The 13,314-nt window shown below is 44.6% G+C and overlaps 1 protein-coding gene across 1 annotated transcript in view; it reads right to left on the bottom strand.

Annotated features, from left to right (window-relative positions):
• Positions 1–13,314, bottom strand: part of LOC143328977 (contactin-associated protein-like 4) — an 85,581-nt gene that overhangs the window by 62,417 nt on the left and 9,850 nt on the right. The gene's annotated exons all lie outside the window — the stretch shown is intronic.

Raw genomic sequence — 13,314 nt, 5'->3', positions numbered from 1 at the left:
ATCATCTGATCCAAACAGCTTCAGCAAACGATCCAAATCTTCAGTGACTCACACGGTCAAATAACATCCCTTCATACGGTGTACTCTTAACTGAGCTGTACTGTAGTACATGGCTGTAATAAAGAAACTCGTTAGCTTCCCAAAGAGTGTGTTTGTCCTTTAGCCTCGATTTCTACACTTACACACATTTCACAAGTAAATAACAAAAAATTCTTTCTGGGCGATTGGACAAAGTACAGATTTCACAGCAGCATCCACTCATCTTTTGAAGAGCGAAAGAGACAAAAGTAAGATGCTCAGAATGGTGGGGATGGTTGAGCTGAAGTACCACAACACTTATCCTGAGTGATGCTGCACTTGGAGGTTCAGAAAAGCAGAATACTCGAGGTAACGGGGCAGGAGCTTCACATTTTTTTAGCCTCGATGAACACCATTGAGCAGCTAAAGAGGAGTGGAGTTTTATCATTGAGCTGCTGCTTTAATGTCAGCTGAGTGGAAATAGGCCTTTGACATTACGCTCCAGTCTCTCAGTGAACAGAAAGTAGTTCATAACAGCGGGCTGATCCAGGAATATCTCCTCTCAGCACGAGTATAAATAGTTTTTTGTGGTTCAGAATCATAAAAGCAGTAGGCAGGAAGCGTCCAAACTTTTCTTCAGAGCGAAAAACACAGCTGAGTGGTTCACAGAGCAGGGATCAATAGTAAAAACCACGCTGAGGATATCAGGAGACGGATTATTCTCCATCTTTCAGTGCAAGCGGAAAAACTGGTGGATTGTTAAAAACAGCAGGACGGGAGCTCGCTGGCGCTGAGAGGTGAGAGCTTTGCACCTCAAAATGATCAGCTTTCCACATCCAAAGAAGTTTGAGAGTTTACTCAGGCAGGTTTTGGTTTCACCAGAGCTAAAGGTGCTATGTTCTAAAGCCTTTAAATGACAGACACCTGTTGAGTGTGTGAATATTCACAGGAGGGTCAGAGTGGAGTCCAATCATCGAGAAGCAGCAGTCTAATGTTCCCCAGGTGGAAACAGGTCTTTCGGCTCTAATGGCACCACATTAGATGAATGAACAGTGTAATAATGTCCAGTTGGATGAATGAATGGTGTAATTCTGTTAAGACGGATGAGTGAATGCTGTAATCATGTCGCGCTGTGGAGATGAATGGCGTCCTGACTGGCTCATTACTGGCTGGATACTGATGGAGACGAATCAGCGTTGTCAGAAGGAACCTTCACTCTTTAATGACTTATGACAGGCTGCAATAAAAACATCATATATTACACACTGCATAATGCAATCATGAATGTTTGGGCCTGTTTTAATGACGCACGCAGGAACCCTTGACTGGGGGTGTACTGCTATGTAAAAGTGCATAACATGGAGAAATAATAAACTACATATAACAGCATGAATGCACAGCATGACTGTGGCCCACACACACTCAGATTCGTGAACATCAGCTCAGTAAATATTCATAGCTTTCCTCTCGAGCTCCAAACTGTAAGCCAAAGCCAAACTAACGCTGCCTCCATCTAAAGCCTCTCTGTTAATGGATGTTGTTCTCCACCGCCGAGACAAGAGCCAATTACTGCGATTCACGCTGCCGATCCCGGCCCACAACTCTCACGACGAGGCTTCAGCTTTGATTACTCTGTCAACATCAGCGTACTTCATCTGAACAACACGAGGTCTTCATCAGCCTCTTGATATCCACCGCGGCCTGCTGATTCCAGCCTTAACAGGAATGACACTGCATTTGTCGGGCCACATTTTAACCTGAAGCGTTCACAAGTTAATGAGACGGACGCCACAACAGCATCGGATCACGCTCGAAGTAAATGCCATGAAATGATGAGTGTGACATCTTTCATTTTAAGCATTACCATAGCTTTTATAGCTGAACTTTGAAACTTGAGCATAATTATAGTGTTCAAGGAAATGTAAAATCGAGTGACATTTAGTGACAAACAGCAGGTTCTCTGGCACATTTGTTAAAACACAACTAAATACACTGAAGAGGCCAGAGGTCCAGCCATCTGCTGTGTGGAGGTCGCACCGATTATCTTAATTTGACTTATGTCTCCCTTTAAATGTGGTAATGACAGGCTGATAATTAACATACAAGACCCATGACATGAAAAGGAACAGGTTGATATTTTGGGAAACATTTGTCTGTACAACAACTATGAAGCTGGAGCAAGGAGAAAGCTAACTCAACAGCCAGCCTAGCGCTAGCACCGCTACAGCGCTGTAATTAGCATCCTGTATTTATTCTTCTTATTCTACACTGACGTACCACTTTGAGACATTTTGGGGCTTTAAAATGACTACTAATGGGGTATTTTCACATCATGGTATTTCTGCTTTTACTTCTGAGTGCTGCTTCAGAGTTAGTGTAAAGATGTGAGAGTGGTGTCAACCTTCTCATCTATGGTTTGGCTACAAGCGTCTTTCACTGCAGGATAAAATGGTAAAGCCTGTGCTTACTGGAGGGAACAGCAGGTGTGTTTTAATAATGCAGGTCCAAGAGTCCTGTTCAAAATGACACATGTATCAGACGACAGAGGCAAAAAACAGGCCTGTCAAAAAAAGAGCAGCAGAGGAAGAAAGCCCAAAAAAATGTGGCTTCAACGTGTCACACTGTTTTAATAGAAAAAGGTTAGAGACGACAGCCGGCAGTGATATCTGACATGCTAACACTGTGCTCATGATGACATGTTTTCTTATGCATATGTGAAATATGCACATGCCCGAGCACACAGACTTATCTTCTGACTCCCCTTTGAGTGTTTATGCTATTTAAATTATGGATGGGAAAGGCGGACTCTGCCAGCAGCATGAAAACTAACATATAGAGGCAATTACAGAATGCAGATGTATTGGACAGCTATTGCTGAAAAACGCCCGCCATAACTAGCATCAAAAACGAGGCTTAATATCACACACAGTGACAAACCCACAGAGAATTATCACCAACTCTCACTGTTTTGGATTTAAATCCTGCGACTTCACTGTTTTGGTTGAGTCCTGCCGCTCCCATCAGCCTCATTTCCAGCAGAGAGGCAAAGTTAGCGACCAGCTGGTGAACATAGTGGAGCATTTAGCATCTCAAGGCTCAGATATTTCTCTCAGGGGACGGTAGAGACAAAACGGTGCTAAACAGGAAATGGCCAGTTTAGTATGACAACCTTAAACGTGAATATGTTAGCTGTTGTTTCTACTGCCCACAAGTGGACGAGAAAATCAGGACAGCTTGTTAGAGCAGATACCACTGAGCATGAGTGGGAGTCCTTCTTTAATAATTCTTTTGTGAGCAGTAGAGCGGTTTGGGCTTCATGCATATTCGGGTCCACTGTTTTAAATGCAGTCTGGCTCTGCGGTCCTCTGAAGCTCCTCCTAATATTCTTTATCCCCACAGGCCATGGCCTAACAGACACTTGTTACTGTGGGTGGTGGGGGAGCCCTCGGCGTGAAAAGCAGGTGAATTACAGTAGTCTGAAGAGGTGAAACGAGAGGGACAGCTCTCCAATACCAAGTGCTGTAATCCCTGAGGAGATAATGTGTGGTGAGAGCACATCCTCGCTGAGGTAACACTCAGCGGAGTGAGAGGGTTTAAAAACACCGGGCCAGTTTTCCTCAGCGGAGCTTTGGCATTTAAGAGTGGACGTCCCTGACAGCGTGACCAGCGGAGCACAAACACAGACGGCTCAGAGGAAAATGGAGCTAAATGTTGAATACCTGCTGGACGCTGCAGCCACTGAACCTCGAAACTGACCCTGGCTGTGTAGAACAGAGAGCTTTCCTGAATATTAAACTACCGCGCCTTCCTCCTTGGCACGAAAACAAACGCACCGTCTCTGTCTTTCTGTCAGCCTCGACGTCTCATGGAGGGTAAATTTAGAAAAGCCTTTCCAGCATGCCCCTTTCATACCCAATCATGACACTATCACCTGTTACCAATCAACCTGTTTACCTGTGGAATGTTCCAAACAGGTGTTTTTGGAGCATTCCACAAGCTGACGAACATTAAATATAATGTCTTTGTACAGTATTTAATTGAGTGAGCACATTCTGTTTAGTACTGTTTTACACAGCGTCCGAGCTTTCTGGGAATCAGGGTTGTATTTTGGGGATCAACAGCAGCATAAAGCACGATTCCTTCGAAAGTCGAGGTGCAACATTTATGAGAATATGTCATTCTGGGATGAGATGATTTTTCAGTCTACAACAGAATATAAGGAATGACTCTGCTGGCTCATCTCTGCTGAGTTGCAGAATAAAAGCATTAACTGATCTAATACTGGCCCACAAAATATTTGCCTCAGGTGAAACAGTAACAGAGGGGAAGTCGCACAAGGCTCGAGCAGCAAGGGCAGGAAACCATTATGTTGACGTGAGTGATGGGAAATATGTTTTCATTACAGTCAAATATGCTCCTGGACACCCATCGCTCACCCTCCGGCTAAGTCTCCCCGTCATTCATTTTCGAGTGCATCATTTTGCTGAGATGATAAATGTTGATTTTGACAGCAGCAAAAAAGCCTCAAACAGATTCTGGAGATTCGAGGTCTTCAGACACAGACGAGGCAGAATATGACCAGAGACAGAGAGGGAGACCACCTTCACCTGCATTGTCCACTTTTCTACTGTTCTGCTGAAAAATAAAGTACCCACAGAGTCCATGACAGAGCTGGAGAGCCTGCATACCGATGAGCTCCATCCATCACCTCAGGTCCTGCACTTCAGAGCTCTAGAAGGCCCACAAACGCAGAGTTCAGTGCTTCTCAGTACGAGCCGGGCCGACGTATTTAGCCATTCAGAGCGTGTAGCTGTAAGCAGGATAATGAGGCTCCGGCGACGGTTGTTTTTGCTGCGTAGCACTAACAATCATCCTCGAGCAGAAAACGTCGATGTTCATTTTCCTAATCCGCCCAACTTCTACCTCAAGTTTGACCCGAAGGGGTTCAAGCCTGCTCCCCCACAGATGTGCACAAACAAAGACAAAAACAGAACACGGTGAGATTTTTTTTTCTTTGAACTTTCTTTGGCACAGTTGGCTTCCTCCCTGTCATAGAGCTCAGAACTAAACCGAAAAGTTGCCTTCTGAGTCATGAACTCATGTTTGGTACAAGTTTGTCAAGAGTTGTTCCCAAAAAGAACCACAAGACCCAAGTCCAAAGTTGCGCCTCATCTCAGACATGTTCAGCACCTTCACCCTCACCCAGAGAGTTCCCATAGAAAAGCTCAGCGAAGCAGTCGTGCATTGCTCCTCATCAGAGGCGCCAAAAACACTGTTTGACCAGTGGATCCAAACACGACTCATATACTCTAATGAACGACCGAGTTTTTAAACTCGCTCTCGATTTATTGTTCGACTGGTACATGCAGATACGCAGAATTACTGTGATGCTGATATTCATATTGCTTAATCCTAATCAATTATGAAAACCACTGACTCATGCAGCTTTACTATCTGCAGTCTGCAGCTCTATTAAGCGGAATCACTGAGACGTGCAAATGCAGTTCACAGCTATAGTTAATAAACGGTGATTAAATGTGGGTTTTTAAAGGAGTTTTAAACATATGATACTCGCAATATGGACAATATGTAGAATGGTGGGATTTCATGAAGGACATCAGCCAGCTGTGATGGAGGCTCTCCACCCAAATGTTTCTCTGCCCTTGATCAAGTTTAGTCGCACAAACTGAACTAGACCTCATCATATATCCGATCACAGCGTTCACTTGTTCATCCATGAGAACACTGTGCAGAACACAATGGTCTCAATGCCATTTTAGATATTTCTCCACCTTTACGCTACATCATCGCCCACCTTACAGGAAACAAAAGCAATCACATGCAAGTCGAACATTACTGTTAAGCTGGAAATGTAACATCAGTAGTTATTATTCTTTTTTTTCTTCGATGTCCTACAATGCTTTGAAGAACCAGCTTCCTGTCGGTCGTCCTCTCGACAGACACCTCTGGCTGGAAAACTGTCAGACGGTCTGACAGCTACCAAACTGAGACGCCCAGCACCTTCCACTTCTCGCCGCTAACAACAGGAATGTTTGTTTCTCATCTCCAGCTCCGCATCCAGCTGTCAAACACACACCTGCATCACGCTGATTCCCTCCGGCCTTCAACCTTTACCCAGCCAGAAAAGACCAGGTAACAAGCTCATTATGTGGAGCACAATCTGTATGAATGTGCAAGAATAAAGCCCACACAAACAGCATCCTAATGCACACACCACTCTGCATTACATTAATCTATAGCTGCCTTTGAAAGGATAGAACAATCATCCTCATTGAAGCGCGCCACACTGAGCAGCGATGTGGGTGTCTGTGTGGGAGACAGACATCAACCAAATGAAGTGATCAAAACAGCGCCGAGCCACATCACGGCAGCATTTAAAATCTCTTCATCTTTAAACCGCCAGGTTCGACTCACATAAACGCAGACAGAGCTGAAACAAGCTGCCGAGAAACATGGCGTCCACCAGGGCTCAGCTCAAACGCTGTGAATTAGAGGGCCAGAATTATGCAGATTTAGAGGGAATGCTGCAGGCTACATCACTCGTACTAATGGCTCCAGGAGGAGATATGTATAATAAAATATCTACTAATTCACCAGCTGCACTAAGTAAATAATTTGAATATATTTGCCTGCAAATGTCTCTTAATAGAGCGCAGTAGACCAATGAGTCTCCACGGAGAAAGAAAAAACTGTTGGGCACAAAATGTAATTTTGTTCTGTCATTCAAATAAAATACACAGCACAAGGATATTCGCATCATCCAAGCACCTCAGCAAATCTAATTTATTTCAAAAATGAAACTCTGAATTGGACGCTGGGGATTCATAAAACTGAAACCTCTGCATTGCACCAGCAGAAGAGCTTATTCTACAAACTATCTTTATGCAAATGAGAGCCAGAGCAGCATACTGTACCTTTTGTCTTCTTCTGGGGACAGTAGGCAGTCCACTGCTCAAATACGTTTCTAAATGCAAAGTTACAGCTGAGCAACACATGAATACAATCCTTATATTGTGGTGTGAGACTACGCACAGTACTGTATGGTATTTGGGTATTTTTCTTGTGAGTGAATGTTTTGGGACTCTCCTGAAAGCAAGATGATGCATTTCCAGATATGATGTTAACGAGGATCCAGTCCAGGTGAAGAAGGCAAAACTATTTAATGAACAGAAATCACCATGAAACCTCCCCTGTTGGTTACTTACACGAAGACAATTATTCTTTATATTACAAGTTTTCTGAAATGTTATGTTTAAACAAGCGAGCGAGGTATTATCTAACCAAGTGTGCCAGTTTGCAAACATTTCCCGATTAGAAATCTGAACATGAACGGGTTCAAAATTCTGGTTTCACTTTGAGAGAGAGAACAATTTTTGCCATGTTTGTAGAAATGAAATGTTCTATCAATCAGGCTATGAATGATGTATGCACAAACCCCTCTGGAAAAGCCTTCAGAAAGCAGGTAGGAATAAAACCAGAGAGTTGGTGTAAGTGCTACCGAAATGGAGATTTCTGGCTAAGAGCGAGAAAATTTTGAGAAATCGGTCTTTAAAAAACTTTTAGACAAACAAAAACAAGACACGACAGGTCACATGGTAAAAATAAATACCACCATTAAACAGCCCCTGGTGATTACTGACATTAAGACTTCTTTTTTTGTTTTTCTGAAATTTGTTGTAAATAGACTGTGGCATTAGCATATTCTGTGGCTAATGTGGCTAGTAGCATCTTTATAGGCCCACGGTTTCAACTTGGCGACACTGAGATGAACTGAAAGCAACATATTATTTAGACTGCGCCAATTTTACAAAAACTATGTGAGCAGAATAAGTTGATAACAATTGCAATTATGTTTAAATTCCACACACTGAGGCTTTAAAGGCTGTATGACCACCAATATTAATATTCAACATATCACCACATTATCAGTGTTGAAACACCCAACATGTCATATTTCATCCTGTAAATGTCGCCCGGCTCGAGCTCTGTGTGTTAGCCAGTGCTGCCAGTGACAGAAAATATTTGGATTGATTTTGTTCTTGGTTAAAAAGGGTCCAGGTCTGGTCAGAGATCCCTCCACAGTGAAATGTACCGCGGGTTGGCTGAGCGTTCCTATGGAAGCCCAGTATTCATGTTGAACGACGTGTGGCATATCGTGAGGCCCTGCGGCGGGTCTCAGGCTGCGTCGTCATAAATCATCATAAACCACATCAACGTCCAGCCCTGACCTGGCTTACCTCTAGCTTACTTCAACCCTGCTCTCACTGCCTTATATCTGCATTGTATCAGCTGAGGCTAAACTGCTAAACTCACAGAACATTAACCATCACATCAACACGAGGCAAAGCTGCACTTCTCTGCCGCATTTATTTTAAAGGCTTTTCAGACACAGTTGTGGTCCAGCAGGGTGCCAAGAAGAAGAGAGGTATCAGGGAAAAATTAAAGTGGGGGGGGGGACATGTTTCCTTTAACCTGAGACCATTTCCACTTTCTCTCTAACAGCTGGTCCAAGGAGACCAGGAAACCTCACTGCACTGGCACGCAATAACACAGTTTATATCAGCGCCAAAGGAGGGAAATTGGACGACGTGACCAAAGGCATCCATGGAGATCTCGTCCTGTGTGTGTGTGTGTGTGTGTGTGTGTGTGCGCGCGCGCACGCACAGCCTGTTTCCACAACAGGAGCTGCAGTCACAGCATCTACTTAGACTTTACAGCCGTCCTCCCTCCGGAGACATTAGAAGATAAGTGATGTTTAAAGAAACTTCTCTGCAGATAATGTGATGTTCTGCATCTTCTCCTGCGTCTCACACACTCAGAGCTCAGCTTTCCTGAGGCTGGAAACACAAAAGATACTTCGATTTCTTTAACCAAGAGAGGAGTTTCTGTCCTTTCCAGAAGACGTGGAGACAATCTTTGATGCTTCACGTGACGGCGTAACCGGAAGAAGCAGAGGTTAAAACCCTGACAGACTCCAATTAGAGCGCCAGTCAGAAATGTACGATATGGTGGTGAGTCTCTCCTGTCAGAGCGTGTGGGAATGGTCACATCCCCCTGAACAGACTGATCTTCAGAAACAGAAGCTTCGGTCCACAGAGATCATAGTTGTCTGTTGACATTTTGATCATCTTGAATCGTCCCGGCTTTTTCCAGAGGAGGACATTTACACCAGAAAACACATAAACTAACAAACTTCACACCAAGGAGACTCTCCACTTCCTGTTCAGAGCGATGCTGGTGGTGGTGGCGGTGGTGGTTGGGGAGCAGAGGACTCTTCCTCCAGACCATATTACACACATTTGTTCTCTGCCTGCCTTTAATTTAATCTTGTGCTGAAGCTTGAGGTCAGTTTAACCTCTGAGTTGATAATGCACTTCTCAGAAATTCAATTTGTTGTTGTTTGTTTCTCCGGGTTAGAATTCCTCATCGTGCTGCGAGGCGGCTGCTGAAGACCTGAGAAGCTCCTGCAGCTACTCTCCTGCTCCCCGAGGAGCTTCAGACGGCCCTGAGAGTCCAGTTAGGATTTGACCTGGGTAGCAGTTTACATTATAGCAGAGAAATAACAAAATCTGCATCAGCAATCCCTCCCACGTTCCCTCATTCACTGCTCCCCATATCACAGATGCCTGACAGTCTACAGTGAGCACTAAATTCAATTTGTGGGACTGTGAAGAGAAAGCAGCGTTCATGCCATGGTCACTTTTTGTTCCATTGTCAGAGTGTCTGAGCGCACTGCAGAGTGGATGAATATCGCATTCAAATAAAATGATGGAGAGTAAACATTTATTAACAAGTAAATAATAGAGTATTATCAGTTAAATGCCAACACCTTGCTCTAGGTTAGCTTAAAATTAGGGTTCATCTTTTCTAATAGAGGGAAGCACGTAACGTTTCGGTGTTTAAAACATAATATTTTACACTTTACGTCTCTGATTCATGGTTATCCTGTGGCTTCATGTTAAAAACTGTGTATCTGAAGCAGATTTTACTTTAACGCTGCATAAACTGAAATTCTGCGGCCATTTGGGCAGTTACAAAAAAGGTGTGAGAAAACTACTTGTGCAGAGCAACATGACGTCCGAGTCGTGTTTCTGGCCACCTGACGACTCCCTGCAGCCGAGGGAATAATCAGGCTCTTTAGCAGCTACGCACTCGTTATGTTCACCGTGCTAACTCTGCCTGCTGTTTGGTGCTGGGTTGGTAGCAAACAGTGCGTCTTTAGAGCTTTAACAGCTGCATCTAGAAACAAGGCTGATGAGGTGAGAATGAGGGAAAACAAGAAGCTAAAACACACTGAAATGCTCCGTAGAGCCGCAGAGTTGGGTGTTAATTCATTCCTCATGAGCCAAAGAAACTGTTAGAGAAGCTGATTAGTGCAGCTTTAAACTGGTCATTGGTGGCAGACGCTGTAAAGCTGTCTGCTGCAGGCTGCGTTCACATCCTCAGCACCCAATCAGATTTAACTGTGCGTGATGAGGGAGGTTTCTTTCCACTCAAAATTATCCCGCGGTAATTGTTTAAGGTAGCACTGACAGATCCAAACGACAGCAGAAAGCTGTTTCTTCAACTTTTCTGGCTCGGCATTAATATTTATACCCGTGCAGCCTTGCAGAGAGCCTGCACTCTTGAGGGCCGAACGCTCAGGCTGCCTTAAAAGCCGGCGGGGCTGAAATTGTAGAGGCAGTTGAGAATGTCACAGCAGGCAAACAGACAGGGGAAACTATTAGCTAGTCACACTTTGTCAGCATCCTCCTTTTCTACTCTTCCTCTCAGCCTAATCCCTCCTCTGACTCTTCATGTCTTCCAGCTGCTCTTCCTCCTGTTTCCTCTCTGTGTTCAGCTTCTCCCACTTTGTTTTCTTCCTCTCTTGTTCATTTCGGTCCCTGTCAACTTCCCTTCGTACCTGCTGTCCTTCCTGTCATCCTATTCCTCCTCCTCCTCCGTCTTATGAAGTCAAATCATCTCAAAGATGTGATGCGGTGCATCCAGAAAACAGATGGCGCCCGTAGACAGACAGACACACACACACACACACACACACACACACACAGACACACACACAGACACACACACACACACACACACACACACACAGACACACACAGACACACACACACACACAGACAGACGCACACACACAGATACACACACACACAGGAAAGTCATTGAGGGATGAAATGGGAAATGCAGTAGAAATGTCACTGCAGTTGAGAGAAACACAGAGGGAATACTCCTCCCAGACAGCCTGCAGACTCTGACCCCTAAAGTTTATCCTCTCATACTTTTCACCGCTCTTCCTCCTCGTCTTCCCTCCTCTCCCACGCTGCCCGCCCTCCTCTTCCTCCTCTGTCCTCACCTCTGATGAAGCTCTGTCTCGTTGTGTTGAGACTCAGCCTTCCTCTTCCATCTTTAATGGCCACTGACTGAGCTCTGTCCTCCTCTCTAATCCAAACTGACCGGCCCTGCTTCTTCTCATCAGCAGTCACTCCAGAGCGACAGTCTGCAGAGCTGTGGTCACCGGGTTCATAAAAATACACAACGGAGGCACCATTAGACTGTGATCAGCATCTATCTCAGTGTGTAAAGACGACGCCTCAGAGCCTCAGCTGTGGCTTATGAAGGGCCAGCAAACGCATTACAAAGTTAAGTGTCATATTAAGCATGAAGCGCTATTCTATTATGTATTTAGAGACTTCTGACAATAAAAACACCTAAATTAATACTGAATTACTGAACAATGCATGACATGGAAAAGCCTCCCTGCAGGATGTGGGCTGATGGAAACAAAGGAGCAGGCTGCAATCTCATAGTGAGAAGTCGTTCTGGCGCCAAAATGTGAGGCTGGAAAGCTGTCAGGGCTTTCAGTGACGTCAAACTCGCTCCGGGAGGGACACAAGGTGGACTCCTCCACGAGTGGATGAGCTAAAACGCTGTCGAGAAAAGCCGGTTTAATCTACTACATCTATCCAGGGGACGGTGGTGTTCAGGGGTCTGTCACCAGGACTGTAACACAGGACACTTTTTCCCCTCTGATGGCTCTGAGAGTCACCTGAAGGTACCAGCGTGCTGATCTGATGGTCGACGGCCAGGTGTGAGGAGGTGAGGAAGAGGAAAAGCTCCTTCTCAAACTCTCTTTTTTCATTCCTATTCCTTCTGTTTCTGTCACTTCACGTGTGAACAACCAAGTGTAACACTGTGAATGTTTTCCAGGAAGGCCGTCTGAAGATGAGCGCTGTTACACCCTTTTTAAACAATGCCTCCACCTCTAAAACAGCCCGCTTTCCGCTCTGCCCTGGAGGGCGGCCGGCTGGAACGGGTCGGATGTGGTCGGACAACACGTCACACAAACGACTCTGTCCGTCCTTAAAACTTCTCCGACCTTGTGTGCGTTGTTACGGTATGGTGGAAAATCAAGCTGCCTGAGAATACTGAAGGTCCCCAGAAGAAGAATTATGATGATTTTTAAGACTCCCTGAGGTTCCTTCTTGTGCCACCATTGGTCGAAAAATTTCTACTTCACACCTGAAGTACAGATGCAGCTCATGATGTGGTGTTTTTTGGTTTACTATTAATCTTAAAAGCTATGATTTTATCATTTGTAATTTAAATCTGCTGCCTTGTGAAGAGAAATTTGTTTTGGGATATTTGTGGTTCCCAGAGTATACATTCTAACGCTAATGCTAATGAAAAAAGCTTTTCACCCTCTGGCCAAAGGCTCAGAGCACAGTTTGTGTCCCCGACTGTAAAATGTAGTTTTGTTCTTACTGTTAATGTACAGCTTGTATTGTTTTGATTGCATTACTATACAGAACGTGTCACGTTATGGAATAAAATGTCGTGTTTGCACAACCGCAGCATTGACTTTCCTCAGTGTGGACAATCTGTCTCGTCAAAGGACGGTCCCTGCAGTAATAGAGACTGAAAGAGCATGGTGACCTTCGTAACTAATGCAGTTACAGTGGGGAAATTTAATGTCCCCAGTAAAATATCCAATTACAACAGTCATAACTAATGTATCCACTGGTGCAAAAAGAGTTTTAAGAGGAAAATCCATTTGTTGTTCGAGTGCACGCTCTCAAAGTGACTGAGTATCATGACCTCAGCAGATGAAAGCTGATATCTGAGGCGACAAGAAGTCGTCTTCGATGTCGACTGCTCCGGCTGACAAATGGCTTCATTTTTTTTGGAGGCAGACTTCTTCTGGGGACGGCCTTGAACAAATACAGCAGAGCAGCAGGTCCTAATATCAAATGGATGGACAGCAGTCCTCTGTCA

The sequence above is a fragment of the Chaetodon auriga genome, chromosome 12 (assembly GCF_051107435.1).
Source record: "Chaetodon auriga isolate fChaAug3 chromosome 12, fChaAug3.hap1, whole genome shotgun sequence".
NCBI lineage: Eukaryota > Metazoa > Chordata > Actinopteri > Chaetodontiformes > Chaetodontidae > Chaetodon > Chaetodon auriga.
Note: the sequence above shows the minus strand (reverse complement) of the source record. Positions and strands in the feature narration are given on the sequence as shown.